The 21298-nt window shown below is 29.5% G+C and overlaps 1 protein-coding gene across 1 annotated transcript in view; it reads right to left on the minus strand.

Annotated features, from left to right (window-relative positions):
- The window catches only part of LOC100166556 (dopamine D2-like receptor), a 376736-nt gene that overhangs the window by 26080 nt on the left and 329358 nt on the right, over positions 1-21298 (minus strand). The gene's annotated exons all lie outside the window — the stretch shown is intronic.

Below are 21298 nucleotides of genomic sequence, written 5' to 3' on the forward strand. Positions count from 1 at the left end.
TGTTGTGTTGTAGATGCTTGAATAAATAATATTATAAATTAATTTTATACTAAAACTATTGTAAAGGTTCATAATAACTAAAGTTTACTATGACGAGTTGTATAAAATAGTTTGTTCTTAATATTATACCAAATTTTGAAAATGTTTCCTTCATCATGACAGTTATACCTTAGTTATTGATTAATATTATAATGTTCACTGCTAACATTAATTTAAACATAAAGTCAGTGTTTAAATAATATTTAAGTCCTAAGTAGTATCTAAGCTGTTCTCTCAAAAGTTAGACTTTATAGCAGGTATTAAAAAAAATTATCTTTTTTTTTATCTAGATAAAAATGTATTTATCTTTAATCTTTATCTAGATAGATTTGAATTTAGTTATCTTTTATCTTTATCTAGATACATTTTCATTATATTATCTTTATCTTTTCTAGATAAAAAAGTACTTATCTAATCCCAACACTGGTCGTACATACGATCTTATCAGTTGATTTCATTATATTAACACTATAAGTATGAACTACTATGTTATGCCGGAAACGTCTTATTGAGATTAATAAAAAAGTGAATTTTACTAAACAATTTGCATGAAACAATTATCTGGTGCTTAAGGCGCATAAACAAAAACATTATCGTACACATTTAATTGTTAGGCATTACGTACTACGAATTGAAGAGATTGTTACATTTAGTACTCTTGGGAATCATTTTAAAAATTGTAATAGTTATGATAATGTCACATCTGCAGTGGGGTCAGATTTTATAACGGTAACGATTTTTGATTAATTTGTCCACCATCGTTTAGACTTTATGGAAATGAAAATAAAATTATTTTAAATATTAAAGAGCTTCTAAAACTAATTAAAAGTGTTGATTATTTTTCTTTCATCGTTTTACCTCATTGTTTGAATAAGAGGAAAAATGTTACCCGAAAACAAATATTCTCTAGCTCTTTCATTCAACCGTTATCGTAACTCTTGACATGACATTATGCGCATGATGAATTTTTTTTCTAGATTCGTTCGCGTGTTATTTTTAAGTATACGACATATAATCAAGATGGTTTAGGGGAAAATGCTTACAAAGGTTTATCGAAATGGTAAAAAAAATATAAAGTAACCATACGGGACCCTTCCTTTTTTGACCCTCATTATTATTTGGGTTTTACTCGTGTTTACATTTGTTTCAGGTAGCTATCGTGTGGATTTTGCTGAAACTACAAAGTTTAATTCATAATCATTTTTCAAAAAGTATAATTTTAAGAATAATCCTGTTTGATAAATTTGTGGTTTGAGCATGATATTATATTTCTATTTGAAGGCGTTATGAACTATTATTTCAATATTGGTATCGAAATATTCTAAAATGCAAATGCACACTTTTTACTGTCGGATAAAATGTGTTGGTTTAGTGGACGTTTTAAGTAACTTACATACACTTACATACACCCGATCCTAGACAAATTACAAATAAAATCAATTGAAAAAAAAAATTATATTTCTTTTCAGAAAAATATGATTGTACAGAAATACCAACGAATGTATAATGCGGTAAAATAAGTTTTTAATACTGCACCTATGTCAATAAGAAAGAAGTACCTATTTTTATTATTTGTTTTAATGTTATTAGCACCTACGGAATATAAATACATAACATTATGATATATACACCGTTTTAGAATGTTCATTGTTAGGTGGGGTTTGATATATTATTTAGTCCTTTATCGTAAGACTCAAATGATATTTCTAAAGTTTGATTGAAGGCGTTGATAATAATCATTTAATATCGCGTAACGTTGTACGCCGTGGTTAATTATGAACATGATTTTAATGTGTATATTACTATAAGCAATTTGTACATTTTATTCATCGTGAAGTAACTTGTTAATTACAATTATAATTTATTGAAATATTCATAGAACTATAACACTAGGTTCTACATACTACATCTGTCCAAAACATTCAACCCATTATACGAAAAATGTATTTTAGTGTTACTTAGTAAGTTCTTACTATCACAAAAATAATTTTTCCATAAAAAGAACAACTCTATATTGTTTGATCTGCACTTAAAAAAAATTTTCTATACAGGTATCAGCCATACAGTATTTTAAACACGTTATATAATTTAATAATCACATTATCATTATTACTTTGTTTTATCGGTATTATTAATATTAATTAAATATTTGCTCGATATACCAATTCGAGTAAAACATACAAAAACCACTATTTTAATAATTTTTACATTTTAAATGAAACTTCGATTAAGATAAAAAAAACTATTTTAATAAAATACGATAAATTCAGGAATTATTACCTATATATCTTTTTAAATACTTAATTAGCAATTAGTAATTACTATGTGCATTTACATACCTAACTTATAAATATCATTTTTATAGTGTTTTGTCTTCCAATCAAAATTTGAAAAAATGATAAAATTGGATATCAAGTGAAAACTAACACGAATTTAAAATATTACTAATAGTAAGTGCTTAAAAATTATTTTTCTCAAATCGTCTATAGACGTTTTACGCAAATAAAGATTAATCCGCTTGATGGGCAAATACTAGGTGGAAATTCAGTATATATGTTCAAAGTTTTTCCATACGCTATATTATTAACCCGTCGTTGGTGACGCTATGAGCATTTCACTCACATAACTGTTATTTTGGGAACCATTGGCTTCAAATTATTTTGCTTATATCGATATTTTTAGTATGCTCATACAAGTTACTTATGGAAATAAATACGTGGAAAATAACTAATCTATATATAAACTTTCCGTCTTATTACCATCAAATGTCGACGGTTACCAGTATTTGCTCGCCGGGAATCGGCGGTCCGACGGCGGCCAGTTATTTTAGCCAAAACATACCAATATTTCTTCACTCGTTACACGCCGCAGCCGTAAAGTTTAGCTGAGACCTTCCATAATAAAACTCGGCCGAGTAGGTATTATAGGCGTAATGCAAATGAAAAATGCGGATTGAATTCCACCCCTCCTGATGAAAAAAATAAAATTACAGAGATACTATCAACTATATATTTAATTGTTTTGAACACGCAAATTACTTTTGGACGCAATAATTTGACAAAACAAAAACAATAAGTAACATCAACAATAACATTCTAAATATAATGTTACTCACTCAATGTCGTACGCGAAGCGTGTTTAATGAGTACCTAGTCACTAGCAACCAACAAAATTTATGAGTAAATAAGTGAAATAATTCCGTTTTGGTGATAAACTTATTTTATCGAGGCGCACACACGACAGTTTGTTTTCCAAGTCCTACATGAACACATAATAATAAATTAAGACAAAATAATAATTATTGTAATATAATAATTATACATAACTAGCTGAACCCGTGCACTTCGTTGCCCATTAAGTGTACCAACTATTTGTGACTCAAACTTTGTTCAATTCGTTATTTAATATTTGATGTATGTTTTCAAAATTAATCTTAACTTTTCCGTTGCCCGGAATAAAAATTCTGGTTCGCAGCAGTACATTATCAGGTAGGCAATCTACCTGCGGTAGATCGCGGACCCCGTGCTGTATGTATGTTAGTGTATGATTTAATTCTAAAGTATCAAAGTTATACTAAGTTTGTCGTATTATACCTATGGTGGATTGATATAATCAATTGATACAAAATCCTAACCTAACCTAACCTTACTAAAATCAGATGAATAAACGCAAACGCATACAAAAAAATTCATTCAAATCGATCTAACCATTTAGGAGAAGTTCAGTCACAACACACGTACAGTAGAATTATTGCGTTTAGCAACACATTCTGCGATTCATTTTTATATTATTTGAAATCAACAAACATGCCCGATTAACTAATAGCAACCAATATAATATAATGCACTGTTGCGCTACAGTTGTATTTTTGACATACAGATTTGAGATTTCCTACCTTTCCGGAGGATTTTCCTAAAATTTTATTTCGTAAAAACCTTCTCCTGGCAGTTACGAACATCTTAAAAAAAAATTGAGCCAAATCGAACCAGTCGTTCTCGATTGATGATTGATTATACATTTTTGTCTCCATTTTTATATATATAGATTATCAATATAAAATGATTGTACTGAATAAAAAGAAATATTCATACTTATTTAAATGATTATTATTAAGTATTCTCTATTACGAAGACGGCTAAAAGCAGCTTTTATTGTATTGTTGTATAACTTTCGTTACAAAACGGTTAATCAATATAATAGGGATTTTCAATAAACTAAAACAATATACCGAAACTGTTTGACACTGTTCTCATTTCGAATCTGGTATCATTTATTTTCTTTATGAAACATCAAAGCCATTTAACTTAGCATGTGTATGACATACACATATTTAATGTGTACTATATGTAAATACTAATAAATAATTTAAACACTAAAAGTGAAAGCATTAAAGTCTATACGTGGTAAGGTTCAAGGGCTTACTAGTTACTGGCATCTTAAAAATCTAATAGATAAACAAAACTAAGGACCAAACTATATTTATATAGGTTAACCTATTTATCTATAATTTTGTTTTACTTTTATCATATTTTCTTATTTCATTATAAATTTGAAATAATAAAATACATTTTTAGTATAGGATAAAATATCCTTCTTTAATATACTAATTATTCTTATAACATATAATAAATTATTGCATTTACATAGCAAAATTAATATTCTCCTTAATATTATTCTACATTCAACAATTCACTTGTACTAATGACGACAAAATTTTAATTTTTTTTTTTATTTAAATTAATTTAAATCCGCTTATTTGTTTTTTCATTAATTCTAAGGTGAAATTATTTTGAAATTATTCTGAATAATAATAATTGTATTGCTCTAAATATATAATATTTTTCCCGTAAATGCCATGACAGTTTTTTTTAAGAGCTTCGAATTTACGTCACTGTATTTAAAAACTTTAATTTATTAAAAATATTCATTGCTCTTGCTTCTTTGCAAACCATTATTTTTTTTATATGAGATAAGAAACTAATAAAATAAATATTTATCTATTACATATCTACTGCAGAAAAAACACCATAAGTTTTTTTGCTGAATTGTTAAAACAAATATAATAAATTATAAATTATAATATTTAAAATCATAATTATTATAATTTATACTACTTTTAATAGTTAGTTTTAATTTTAAATAAAAATAAAAACGAATTATTTCTTTATAATGATTAAGGAATTAATGAATAAATAAAAAAAAATTGTTTTTGTTGACATACAACTACACGTTATGTTGCGTTCGCCATTTTACTATCCTAAAATCAAAATATTTCTTGGGCGTTATTAACTTTACCCATGAAAATATATTTTGATGTACCAATAGAGAAAAGTATAATTATTTGTTCGCATTTGGTAGGCCCATACCTTGATATGGATATAATACAATTCACCATTGGATTATTAGGCTGACCTACTATGTAAGTACTTAAAATATAAGTTATTTTCTAAATCTAAAATTATATTTAATATTTTATTTTAACTAAATTTTGTTTATAAATTACAAATACGATTATAAAGTTATATCTGAAAATCATAAATAATGTCAATGTAATAAATAATATTAATACAGTTTACGTATAATAATTTGAGCACTCAGAAATTACAAGAAGTTCCCAATGTTAAAATAAAAGTACAATTCCTAGGTACCCATACCATCGTCAAATAATATTATATTAGATATGAATATAATAAAGTATATAATATTATATTCAACTATCAAATCATATTTTTACTAAGACAATAAAATATAAATAACGGATATTATTCAGGAATTCGTTATTTTACTATCAACAAATTGTTGAATGTAACGTTCCAATTTAGAAATAAAAATAAAATTGTAAATAAAAAATATATAAAATTAATGGAACGTAAAAAAGTGATATTCGTTGATGAGCATTTTAATAATAGCACTTTTAGTTTTTATAGCTATTATTAAAATATTCTTAATATTGTTCTTCATTTAAATTCCACTTACAGGTGTCTAGTGATTTTATTTTATTTTATTTTAATACGGGCCGCAGCCCAAAGTATAGAATATAAATTTAACATGATAAAAGTACAATACAAAAATGTGTAGTAGATATAACAATGAAAATAGAAAAAGAAATAAGACAAAAGAAAAGAAACAAATTATAACTTAAAAACTAAAAGAAGGATCTTTATTGGCAATACGCATCATTCTATTTAGTGGGTTGTTACGGGAATAATTTGTCTTACACAGTGGAATAGTGAAAGGATAGAGAGAGCCTCGAGTACCTGGACACAGAGAATTTTAAAGTTGACCTTGGATAGAAGTTCAGGACAGTCGATCGACCCATTTATAAGTTTAAGTAGGAAGACATTGTTAATGGTAATACGTCTATCGGCCAAAGACTGTAAACCTATCTAATACTGCATCATAAACATGAGGTATGAATTCTATTTTTAAAAAATATTCTGCAAAACTCAAAAACATCCTTTGAACCCTTTCAAGTTGATTCATATTGCTTGCGGTGTGAGGGTTCCATATAATTACACAAAATTCATGAATAGATCTGATAAACACACAATATAAGGATTTAGTGGAGTTATCTACTTAAATTCGTTGTGTGATATTAATAATATCCAGATTAAAATCAATTAATTGAGCAAAGTAAATTTGGAACAAACTATCATTTGCATAAAATTTCAAGTGCATTATTTGTCTCAATTTCTTTTTTGCGTCGTGTTTTATAAATATATAGTATAACATTAAAAATTCATAATACTAATTAGTAATTTAATATGTGTTGCTGCCGATAGAAAAAATAATGATAGTAATATTATTTCCTGACATTTCTTTGAAATAACATTTGCATAATATTGTAAGCTACAGCCGAAGAATAAATAGTAAATTGTGATCATTGATTGATATTTTATTTAATACATTAAAAATATATTCTAGGTATAGCATATGCATAGTATACGCAGTGTACTTAACTACTTATAAATATCTAAGTATAATTGTATAAATACAGTATAAGATATGAGCTAGCAGCAATTAAAAAGACCTTATAGTAACATTTAAAGTGCATTTTTTAATATTTTTACTTAACTTCAAAGGTAATAGTTTCTATTTTCAATTGATAATACAATATTTGAATAGGTAACATTTTAATTTTTTTTTCGTTATAATATGTAAGTCGACTTTAAAAGTAATGCAGTTTTATAATTAACAACATAACTATAAGGTGTTTCAACCAATCGAAAAACATTATAATTATTTGTTTACATAGTAGGTACCTTATAATTTATTTATTAGTAATTTTTATTTCACTGTAAATAAAAATATATTATGTTTACATTTATATTAATAGTATAAATATGTAATTTTATTTTTATTTTAACAAAAGGTATTTAGTCCAATAATAATCATCCACAGCGCATTTTATAAAATATTTATACATAATAAATATTAATATAATAAATAATTTCGTATCCATTCAATAAATACAATATTGATGAATCTATTTGATCCGGATGAAGATCTGTACAATATTGTAAGTTTTCAATGGTGATTTTTTTTCTTGTAAAACATTTTGAATGTAAAATCGATAAATAGAAGAAAATGAAAACATTTTCAGAGGTATAAAAAATACTTCATCATTTTCTTTTGACATAACGTAATTTGATCGATAATAAAATTGGTTGCAAAATGGTATACAGCAATTTACAAAATTGAAACATTCATTGTTTTCTCCTACAAGACATTTTAACGTATGTCTTATCAGTTATCAGGATATATATATTTATATGTATATTACATACAATATATATTTTTACCGATAATATCATAATACTATTGCACATAGTATATATTCTGATCCGAAACAATGTACACATCAAGAAAACGTCTATCGTGATGGCCGGATAAAAATATAAAATCTGATGCATAATAACAGACACAAGCTCTGTAAATTCGTTTCACATATTTTTTTTTAAATTTATATTATAAGGAAATAAATAAAATACAACTTATTACATAAAAATCTCCCTGAATATGTATTATAGGAATTCAATTTGTATTAACTCTTCGCGAAACACCGTCGTCCCTTGCACAGGGGATGTATAACAATGTAGGATGTGCACGAAGTACGAATGTAACCTAACCTAACCACTAAGCCCGTGGTCCTATTCTTATGGTCGGATCGAGTCTGACGCGTTCCTACAGCAGAGTCACGGCGCGCGTTAATATAATATATACTATATATCGCATTACGCACGCGCAAGTATATGGTTGGGAAGACAAGATGCGGATCTGGGAGGAGGGGTTGTGATGTATGACGGGACGTGATGGAAGGATAGGGATGGAAAAAAATAAATGAGATATTTACGGCAACAAATGAAACTGTCGCGAACGGTATATAATCCCTAGACACCGCCATATTATTATATACGTATACCTACCTCGACACCATACTCGCATCCTCCCCAAGACCACACCATCATTTCACCGCTACCCCCGTAAACGCACATCTCCCCAAACCCAACGCTTCATTCTACCCTTACACACATTCCCTTGTACGGATTTTATCATAGATAATATTACACACACACACACACACACACACATATACCCGCGCACCCGCGATTCTAAATACCTGTGACGGGCGGCTTTTAAATCCTCGAGAGCTTCTTCTCTTAGACGCAGAAATCCATTTTTCTAACCGAATCGTGTTACTCGCACGTAAACTAGTAGTCATCGCTATTATTGTCGGTAGTGACAACATGTGCGAGATAAGTGTGCACTTATTATACAGTTTTTTTTTCGAAATTTACAGTCAATATAACAGTGCAGGCAAAGAATCTGTGGGGTACACGTTGCAGGTCAAGAATTAACGAACTTGCGTCATACACCCTAATAATAATAAAATTATGCTTATTATATATGTATAATAATTTATCGTTTCCAGACTGACGAAGTATTCAGTAAATAAATACCTGTACAACGAACCCATATTATTCTTTTAACAGATACGTTTCGTGATGATTAGTAAACCCAACGAGGTATATTATAGATCATCATAAAAAATATTTTAAACGTATTAAACAATGAGTACAGTACGACTATGTTGTTATGAACTCAATATGTAAATTTCCTTTCACTACAGATATTTGGTACGTATCTTTTTTCGATTTCAATATTAATATTATGTTGGTGACCTCCCGTAATCGAAACTTTTAAAATGCTTTCCAAAATTTATTACAGATGGTCATTGTTACGTGTCTAAAGGGAGTTTTTGTAGGAACGCGAGCAGGTGTTTGTTAGCCATGGTTTATCGGAAATGCCAGAAAGAGACAAACGGTTTAAACAAATGAAAAAAAAAACAGTTGAATGTCAATTTAAAAACTGTCTGACGTGCCTCAGCGTTCAACGTCCAAGCGATAGTATTGTAAGACGGCGCTTAGGTTATGCAATATTGATACTTGCCCGTGTACGTGGACGCCGTACGGCAATTTATCGAAGTAAGAGGGTTGTGTGCTTGGAATATTTGTCGTTATGGTGCTATAGTGTATAGACTATATATAGTAGCTGTTTTCAAGAAACTTCCAACCAAATAGTATTTCCAAAGTAGATTAATCAAAAACAAACAGCTAAATCCAATAGTTTGGTATCAAATTTTCATCAAAACATAATTATATACGCATACTATTATGTATCATAATTCATGATTTTTACAGCTAAGTTGTACCTTTAATATTTTAATGTGACTAAAAGAGGTACCTTAAGACATTAAATATACATAGAAAAGATTTTTATACAACCATTGAAAGTTTCAAGTTTTGACAAAATTACTAAAATTTGCAAAATTACTTTGTATATAGCAATTTATAAAATGTTCAATTTTTATAGCCAAGGCATGCACATGTAATACAAGGTTTCTCATAAGTAGTTTATTTTACAATACATTTGTAGACATATTTTGAATTTCAAATTTGGACAGAATTATATATTTAATCAAATAATAACAATTTTAACTTATTGTAATTCAAAAATATTTTGCTTGTGAACTTTCAACTTTTACGTAAATTATTATATTTCATACATACAATGACGTTTTCAAAATATTTCGATTAATAGCTATTGCTTAATTTTTATCACAAACCTATGTAATAAAATAATTGAACGCGTAGACAATTTTTGGTTCATTATATTATTAGCTGTTTTATTGAAACATATTGTGTTATTTATTTGTAAAATATTTTCTTTTAAATCAATTTTAGTCGTTCAAGACGACGTACATTTGAAAAAACATATAACGAGGAATGAATTATATAAACTAAGTGATTGGATTGACTCACGGCTCTGTAACGATATTCAATCTGATCGGAATATGCTTCTTTTTGTCGGTGAGTACTGCCGACACACGGCTCCTGTGGTTAATGGCAGTACGATATGAATGGTTTGGTTATTGGACACAAATTAATAATGGTGTGGCGAATAAATAGTGTGGTTTTCCGCGGCGTGTACGTATGCGAGTAGGTACAGCGGCGAGATACTGTGTTAGTGTGCGAGTAGGTACTGCGACGGCAACGGCTCGGCGTTCTCGATAGCGGCGGCGATACTTTATTGATAATGTGTGATACGAACTTCTCGTCGTATACACATTGATAAAAACGAAATGCGTGTAATATTATGACACTTGTCTGTGCTGTGTGAACCTAAATAAGTCCCAGTCACAGAGAAGAGTAATTAACGGCACTGTTCGGACGACGGCGGCGACGTTCGGACGACCACGGTATTTAAAACAAAAACTTCTCGTCTGCGCTGTTTGAACCTGAGTAGGTCCCAGTCACAGAGGAGAATAGACGGTAAAATACTTGGTCGCACTGTTTGAACCTAAGGAGGCTCCAGATACGGCAGGCGAATACGATTTTTTTTTATTTTTGTTTTGCTTTGCTTTGCTTTGTAGGACGGCCATGGAGCCTATGTGCCAGTGTCAGGCGTGAGCCTATGACTGGTGGGGTTAATTCTAGCTTAGTATTTGCAGATAATTAGGAATGTGCCTAATCTAGATTGCGAGTGTTATTTATGGTTAAGAGTGGGTTTGCTCTCGTACGACCTAGGTCACGGGTGTGTGGGTGGGGAGATGTTAGGTTTTTGTGAAACAGTGCCTTGCTATTTCTCTTGGTTTTTTCTTCGATGGAGACCACTCGGGAGGACTTTCTAATAACGACATTGTTTATATTTTTGTGACGGTAATTGGGGCTATATATGTACTAGTACGGTAGCCGCTGTGAATAATAATCACGGGTTGTGTAGTACTTCTTTGAATGATTTTGATTGATCTCATGCGGTTATCTCGGTTCGTGTTGATGACAGTGGATGTTGTGAGATGCGCACTTTATGTTGATGTAATTGTTTTAGTGATTCGATTTAATTACGAAACGGTAATTAATGATTACCCTACGATGTTTAAAACTGGAATGGTGGTGTGCGCTATCTAGTGTGTGTGCCCGACGCTTGTTGTTGGGCACAACACACTCGATAGTACACAGTTCGTCGACCAGCGGCGTGTCGGTATGCGTATCGACGGTGGTAACGTGTGCCCTGCGCGCTTTAGTAATTTACGTAGGTATTATTCTGTCTCGTTACACCTATTAACACCGTTCTATAGTAAGGCGGTATTGACTCAAAAGTGAATAGCAATAAGAATAATATACCTATACAATATTATGCTATTATAATAATATTATAATAACTAAATAGTTAATATTAATAATAATAAAATAAATGTAATATTAAAAAAAAAATAAACATAGTACTAGTACTTACTATAAAACTAATAGTAAAATAAATTACTTTAATAGCAATATCAAAAAACGTATCATGAAATATGATATTATTATATAGGCTGACAGACGGTCTTCGTTCTGAATCGTTTTTCGTATTAACTGTATAGCAGTTGAGCAGTGTTGTCACCTATTTTCCTACCTTTTTAGCACTGGGTTCAAAGTACCTATAGTGAAATTGAATACATAAGTTTTATTAAATCCTGCTGGTGTTTGGGGTTAAAAATATGTTCTAGTATATCGCCTGTCTTTTGGCTTGTGTTCTGGGAAGGCCATTGAGATGGTGTATTGTCTCCAATTATCTTAAATCGTAATTTATCTGAGTGCTGCTACTGTATATCAGTCAGGTAAAAATAATTTTTATGAGTGTAAAATTATATAATTATTATGACGTTCTACCTGCAAGTGTTAACTTCGACTTATTAGCGCATAAAATATAGCACATTTTAAAATTATTCATTAGATTTCAGAATAATCAATTTACCCTGTTATTTTTAACATTAAATAGTAAATTACCTATTAAACAATTTAAAGGTAAGACTGTTTTCTAGGACCCAACGTTGGGTTTTTAAGTATTATTATTTTAAAACAAGTTATGAGCATTTTAAAATTGTAAGATAATAGTCGTACCTTTAAATATTATAATTATGTTAATTTAATTTAATTTTAAAATATAACAGAATAAATGGAATATTTCAAACGTAAAATTTTGCTATTTTGTGCGTTTGTAAAACGAATATAACATGGTAAGTAAGTGAGTCTAACGTCCACTTACTTTACAAAAAAAAAAATTATACAAATAGGTAATATTGTATTTAATAAATTCTTCAATTATTAAAAGCATACAAAAAAAAATTAAAAACTATATTAGCATAAATACCATTATTTCTTCTGAAAAGTAATCAACCATGTGACCAATATCACGATGGCAGATTAGTTAGATAAGTGCAAAACAGAAATTAATAAAAAATAAACAACCCTTGAGAGCATAGAGTAACAGCATATAAAGTATATTTCTCCCCTATTTAAAATGAACTTTGACTAGTAGCACTTCGTAATAGTCAGGCTTGATGAATCACTGTTTGAGGGGAAAATTGCACTTTGTTGGAGTTAGAAAGCAAAAACAATCGAAAACAACTTGAGTCAGCTAAAGGATTTGAATATGAATACTTTTCTATAAGCAAAAATGTCTTCAGCTTGTTTGTTTTTTCAGTGCTATTTTGTTATGTATTATATTTGTTTTTCTTTGAAGTACTTGGTGTTTGGAACAATATTATATTGAGTAGCTAGTCGTAAAATGCTCTGGGCTTGTAAAATAAAAGCAAGAAATAAGTAGACAACATTTCTACATATGTGTATTTTTAATTATAAGTCAGAATTTTTTCAGAAAAAAATATGTAATATGTAATATTTAGACTTAAATAAAAACACAGGATAACTAATAGATGTTGAACCGTACTGAGTGTGGGGTGGTCCAATATACATATACATATATACGCATTAGGCATATACTTACGCTCCCTCATACACCACACACGACACATGCAAAACATAAATAATATTCAACACCTCTCCGACCAGCCGTTTAGTAAAAACCAACTATAAATTATCAACGGCGCCAGACTACACCACATTATAAATCATAATAAACTTCAAGAAGCCGACTACAAATTTCCGATATAGACGTAGGGACATCATAACACAATAAATTACCAGAAGCGGCACCTTTGTCATACCACTGAAGACAGAAAGTCATAAACACATCAATACGTAAACGCAGACATCGATGCACCAAATGAAGGGATCATACCAAAGTCACACTATATAAGGACCCTACGGGATCGACTCGCGGAACAGTCTTTTCACAAGATCAACCGATGCACAACGTCCAAGCTAGTCAGCGTCATGATACATTTTCTTTGCTGTTCAAGAGGAGTATCCACCAACATCAACTCAGACGTATATGTATATTGAATCATTCCAACACTAAGAATGACCACATAATTAATTATCCCTCATTATTCACCAAATTCACTTTGTCATTTCTATTAATTTATTTACACAAATATTCCCTTACTATACAACCCTTGCGACTATTATCGTGTAATAGCGTGCTACTATAATTTAATTGTTATTGGATCGTAAATACGTTTACTTATTTAGGATACATAAGCATAATTTTAAGTGCTCAATAACTTAAATTACATTCGGTTGTCCGTCGACTGTGTACGACTGCTGCGAGTATTAAGATAAATTAAAATACAATTCTAAATAATTTTTGAATAATACAATTTATTGTTTTTTATGTCTAATTTATTTAATTTAAAATATATACCTAATAATTTGTGGTAAAAAATTAAAAAATATGCAATAGTAAAAAAAAAACATGTTGTTAAATTGAAATACAATTGATGTATAATCAATTTAAAGTGAAACAATGACAAACCATATATTGTTTTAAATTTTCAAAATTAAATGTACGACGATTTGGTCTGAACACTGACTTATACCTACTAAAGAAGCGTTCATCAAGATGTTATCGGTGCATGGCATATCTTCATGGCTGTTATTTCACTAGATGAAATATTGAGGTCCATCGTGTTTTCATCCGCAATACCACAAAGAATATTTCTTATACATTTAATGGTCTTCAGTCTCGAATTTTTGTTTAAAACGACGTTCATTTTGTTCTTTAATAATTCAGCTATTGGGCCCTCTGATTGATTAGTTTTGAAATTGATAAATCAATAATTTTTATGCTTTCACTAAACGGAATTTTGGTGTTTTCTAATTTTGAAATTGATTCACCCAAAAAATTAAAATTAGACACAATACCTATATGATAGAACAGACTTTATATTACTAAAATCAAGTTATTAATATTTATTTTAACCTACTTATATCCTATATACATTATACACTTACAATTTTCCGAGTGCCATTATCAAAATATAAATGTAAAATATTACTAAACCACCGAAATTGTCAAAATTTACGAAATACAAACCAACCATTATTATGTAATGTTTACGTTATATAGAGTTTTTCGTTGTAAAGAGTTTCGTTATAAAGAGTTTTCACTGTATGTAAAAAAAAAAGCGAAAATTTTACAAAGTATGTAAAAATATGTATTTGTGACGAAATATTTAAAAATATGTAAAGTAAAATATGTCTTATTTTATTGCAAATCACATAAAACGAATTCATTATTTGCAATAATTAATTTATCATGTTTTACTAAAAATATGTATTCACATACAAATCCCAGCCCTAGTCATAATATTATAGTTATTGTTCATGCAGATCAAGTCACATGCCGATCATAATATTATTAAATAAACGATAACATGATCATATTATATTATATATTTTATGATTTGGTTCTCTCGTATTTCTTAATCGAAATCGATGACAATTATAATATTGTACGAAAAAAAAATATTTTAAGAACCATATTTTATATTGTTCGACGGGAAATATTTACAGCACGGCGTCTCTTGTCATACCATCCGCCATACAATTGAATATTTTATCAACGGTCGTATACGTTCAAATAAATACGGTTTTCTTTTTGTTCTGGAAGTGCGTTTAATCGATTTCATATATTATTCACCCCGAAAGGGAGGGGGGGTGTGAGCAAAGTAATAATACAGTTGAACATCATGCGGTCCGCGTGGGTAATAAAATATTCAAAATCTAATATACTATATTTTGCACTTTAAATGCTATAAAATATTATGTCACAATAACGTAACGTACGACAAAGCAGCTGCATAATAGTGGATTATTCGTGTTGAATATTCGACCACATCTGCGAGAGGTTAGCTGACGTGCGGGTGCAGATATGGTGTGCGCGGGCAGTGGTGGAATTCCGTCACCGTCGCGACTACACAATGACGGGTGGTGTCGGTCGGAGGTGTAGACCGTAAGTATGGTATAATAATATTTTATCATCATGGGTATAAAGAGATATTGAATGTCTTCTTTTTCACTTTATAAAACACGACCCGTGTAGTATGTATATTATTATAATAGAAAAATACGATATATCCAGGCGGGTATAATCTATGCCACGCACGGAGCTGGCAGGCAGTGGCTGTGGAATTTTGGTTTCACCGTATTTTTTCGAAAACACCTCTGCGGCAGTGCAGGTGCCCACACCAGGGGGTATTATAATAATACTCTATTACATTGCCGTTTCAAAGGTCGATATCGCATCCGACCGCCCCGTCGCGCCGTGTCAATTCAAATATCGGCCGAATACTAAACGGTGCTTTGCAGTGTACTTTTATACACGCACATACGTACGTCATTTTATGTGTGCGTACATGTGTGTAATCAAAATATTATCAACAATTCGACACGACAATATAAGAAGGCGTTTTTGAAATCCGATCACGTTTTTAATATTTTCACCCGACCCTAATCACCCACGTCACCGCGCCGCCACCGCCATCACGGCCGTCCGTCACTATCAAGCGAGGTTAGGTTCACTCTCGAGAACAAATTTTTTTTTTTACCCATATTATTATTCCGATCTATCAAGAGAGAAAGTGGAGGAAAAAACTTTTACGTGAAATTTAATAATAAGTAATATCAGAAATGCCATAAATAAGATTCGAAAACAAACGAGAAAATATTATACTTACGAGGCCCGGTCACGTAACTTGTAGTTTTTAGACAACTAATCAGAAACATTTTTTTTTATTATTGATATTTTTGCCGTATTTTTGGCCAATCTATTATTTCAAATACGGTAACTTATTTTTTGACTCACAATATCAATGATAATATCACCATCAAAAAGGCAACTATTATGAAGATGCCACACCGACATTTATATAGTGGTCGAACTTTTTGAAGCGGGCAATGCATAAAACACCTTTTATCTGAAGAGAAAAACTTAATTCATTATCGTACGGTGGGCTTTATTTAATTAAGTACACTGATTTTACGGCAGGTTAGTTGAATTTCAAAATAAAATGCATTAAGTAAAACAAACAATAGAGCATCCAAACAAAAATTTGGTTAACAATATGACATGGACTAGAAATTAAAAATATATTCTTCTCTATCGATTATTTTATTAAAATGTTAGCTTCCTCTAAGATCTGCAATGGATGGTACGGATAAATGATGTCTAGGTATTCCATATTTTGTCCATTTGAATCATTCGATGAGATATTGATACCACGTCATCTTAAAAATCTCATATTAAATCAAATAATCATAACAATAGCAATGATGAATAACAATAATATAAAACGTATGAGATGACATTAATCAATAATATGGTTAATATACGGATTAAAGTACCTAAATATTTATTTTTTTTAAATTTATATTCTGAAGTGAACCTTTTTTTAATATTTAAAAGGTATTTGGTACTCAGGTTTTAAAAATACACTTTTAAAAATATTCTTGAAAAATGCATATTAATGTGTACGCATCATGACGAGTGCGGTTAACCATCGATATAGTATTAGTAGCGTCTACTACCTATATCTAACCTCTGTTGGACGAACCGACGTCGTCGTTAACTACGGTATAAAAACAATGTGCAAATACTAAGAACTTTGCGGCACGTGATCACCAACTCTATGTAGTAGCTAAACATTATTATGTCGTCGTCCGTAGTGAACCGGCCGCAATGTTTATGAGCACAAAAGGTTTAGTCGAGGACGACCGCGAGAGAGACCGTCTAACGATGCGTGCAGAAAGCGTAGGTACAATCCGAGAATAAAACGGTAGGTAAGTCAAGCAACCGCATGAAGTAAAATATTATAATATTCAAACAGAAATAATCTGTGTTGGCCCACAATCAGTCGGCGGAAGCGGATCATGTTGGGCGGAATGCCCGTGATGGGCACCACCACAAAAGGTAATGAGTGTATTCATAGAGGTGTTAATTAAATTCCAAGGGTAGGTATTTGTATAAATAAAATAACAATATTACTGCTGACGTTTACCGAGTGAAAAAGGTTATACGAGTATATAGTTAGCGGGTGTGGGACATGTTTTTAAAGCATTAACACGCCGAGTTTTGTGATTGCATCGCATTAGCATAATATTTGTAATATTTTATAACTATAATATAGACGGCCGTCGGAGTTATAAGGTTAACGGCAACACCGTGAAGGCGCAGGTTTTTTTTTTTTTAAATACAGTATATTATAATATATTAACCCAATATTGCATTGCGCTAATCCCATTATATATAAAACTAAATAATATTATACTATACAACTATATTGCAGAATACGTAGAATCTGTAAAACATTATAGAAAATATATGCAAGCTATTATCAAGACTCGTTATTTATTAAACGATTGTCGAAATGTTTTTACGTTGTATGCACGGGTGGTGTTCGTCGACGAGAAGAATTTTTGTGAATCCAATACCCATTGATTACCTATATATATATATTCCTGAAATTACTAATTAGTTTGACAACTATTAAAAACAATGTATATAAAAAGTATTAGTGCATTTATAAAAAATTGCATTGAAGTGAACTATTTTAACATTAACTGCAGTGTGTGGTATATATACCTAGTCAAAAAAAAACTTTGATGTTCAACTTGTTTGGCCTGCAAGTACTAACGCTATCGGTATATTCTAATATAATATCGTTAGTGAATTATATTATGCAGTTACCTATATGGTTGGACTCTGCAGCCGAAGAATCCAATTAAGAGAATAAATTATCAAAATAATCTCATAATACACTTAACCACTCACCTCAGCCGATTATCGTATGCATATTCGTTTTTAGAATAATTTATCACAACAAAGCTTTGGTCATTGCGGTCGTTCTTTAATAGTCCTTTTTTTAGTTATTTATTTTATTACTATTATGCCCACAAAACCATTGAGTTGTTCAATTATTGTTAAATTGAAAATGTATATAAAAAAATATGAGTTTGATGAGAATTAAAACAGAACACGTTTTCGTGTAAAATTGTGAGATAAATCTCTATTCTTTTATTGTTTTGAGTTTATTTTTTCATTGTAATATATTTCACATGAATGCAGCACTTTTGATAAATGACACTGTTCTCCCTGCACAATATATGAATTCGCTATTAGGTAGGTACCACTGTTAATATAATCATGTAAACACGTATATATTTTTTTTATGTATTTTTAAAATGAATGTGAAGTAAGGGTTTAGGGGAGTCATTTATCTACACTTTACGTCATAACTTAAAAGGTGTTTGAGCTGCATGACACTATTGTTATTACTATTTTTTTTACGGTTAAGGAAAATACCGTATGTATTATTTCACAAAATAGATGATCATTTTTAACACTTTTTTTAAACTTGTCGCAAATACATATTTTATATCGTACAATTTCTTTTATCCATTATTGAAATAATGCATAGTAAAAAAGTGGAAACTGGATAAATCCATACAATTCAAGCTTTTAAAACTTTTCCAGTCCTCATGTACTTCCATTCTTCTAAACGTCTATTGTGCTTCAAAAGCGCCTTAATGAAAAAACTTTAAAAGTCGACAAACATTTAAATCATTGCTGCTCGATTGAAACTGCAATAATGAGTGAACAGTTGGAAAAAAACCACGAAGTAAAGTGAAAAAATCAAATGTATAATATTAAGCCTTTCAGGTCTTTGAACTAATCAATAACTTATATCAAGGAGAAGTAGGTAGATTGACTAAATAATAACTTTTTAATTATCGGATTATTTCATAATAAAAACCTCGGAAAAATTATTTTGATTTCCCTGGTAGTATTTATTTCTTTGCAAAGACTAATATTATTATTTTCATTTACCAATATTGACTTAAAACTTAGTAATTATATTATTATCAGTAAAATTTTTAATCAATCAAAACGTTTCCGTGCATAAATCCTGCTTGTTCATAAATAAAATACTGATTGTACATTTTTAAATAAATGCAAACAATTGCAGAATATACATTGAAGTAAAAAATTAATTGATTAATTATTACATATTCATTGAAATGCCCACCTGATTTTCCCTTCAATATAATGGTGTTAGTTTTTGTACAAATATAATATGTTAATCGATTTAGATAATAATATTATACATAACATATTGTAAAACATTCAATTCTACAATAATAATAAGCAACTATATAATATATGAAATTATGAACCCTGTTGTTATAATATTATTTTAATTCCAAATTATTGTAGGCATGACAAATGACGATAAAACTTCAACCATTATTTAATTATTATAAGATATCTTTAATAGTTTGTATCATAATCGCGTACCCATTATAATCAAATCGTTAATAAAGATACTTGCAATCTTATTATGCTAACACTTACTAATATTTTATACTAACCTCAAACATAAATCAGTAATTATAGTAAATTTAAATTAAATACGTAATAGGTATAGACCTATTTTTATTCACAACACTATAATAATAAGGTTGTAAAATATTTCATTACAATATGGTCTACGCTTTTTGAAATATTATTTATTTTTTTATAATACATGTATCAACTATCCGTTTTAACAATACAGTTCTGTATTGTGATTACAAAACTTTCTATAGGTCCATTTAATTATTATACTAGCGTCATACAATTTTAAATCGTAATTTATTAGTTAATTTTATATTTAAATGCTACAGAGTATGTTTGTTTTGTTATGCAACGATTTAATTGAATTTATAATAGTATCCTAACTAAACTGCGATTTAAAAAAAGTTTTCTAGTTGTTGAAATTAGTATTTAGATTATGTATACGAACGTTTTAAAACATGTTTTGGGCGCTATGCAACTATGCAATTATTTTTAAAACCTTTTCAAAAATGTTGGTAATACTATTTATATATAAAGTAGTATTTGTTTAAAAAGGTATAAAACAACTATTATATTATGTAATCGTCAAAAATTATAAATATTTAATATTAATTAAAAATGAAATGTTAGAGTATATATTATATAAATATCCAAGAACACAGTAATCAGATGTGATGGATGGATTGAACTACGCATTAATTAGCGACATGATTCCAATTGGCTATTGGTAGTTAGCTGTCGACAACTGCAAACTGTTGGCTTGGTCAATCGAATCAACTCAAAAGATTTAAAATATTTTTTGTATTTAACATCTGGTTATCAGCCAAAAGATAATTTAAATGCACAGAGCAATAAATTCGTTAAATTTTCGTTTTATACAAAAACAATATCGTTGCCCGTTCTGGCTATTCGATAGGTTTAGCCATTCACTTATTATATTGTTTTACTAGATTATAACACTTTGTCGTATTAATTATAGTTATATGTAAAAAGTGGGTTTTTACTTTTTAGGTATTACCACATATTTATCAGTGGGTTTATGCATCTCAAAAAGGGGTAAACGTAGAAGATTTTTTGATTACCTACACAATACGTAGAAAAAATGTAATTTGGCATATTTGAGCATAGTTTGAGAGATTAA

The sequence above is a fragment of the Acyrthosiphon pisum genome, chromosome A1 (assembly GCF_005508785.2).
Source record: "Acyrthosiphon pisum isolate AL4f chromosome A1, pea_aphid_22Mar2018_4r6ur, whole genome shotgun sequence".
In the NCBI taxonomy this organism is placed as follows: Eukaryota; Metazoa; Arthropoda; class Insecta; order Hemiptera; family Aphididae; genus Acyrthosiphon; species Acyrthosiphon pisum.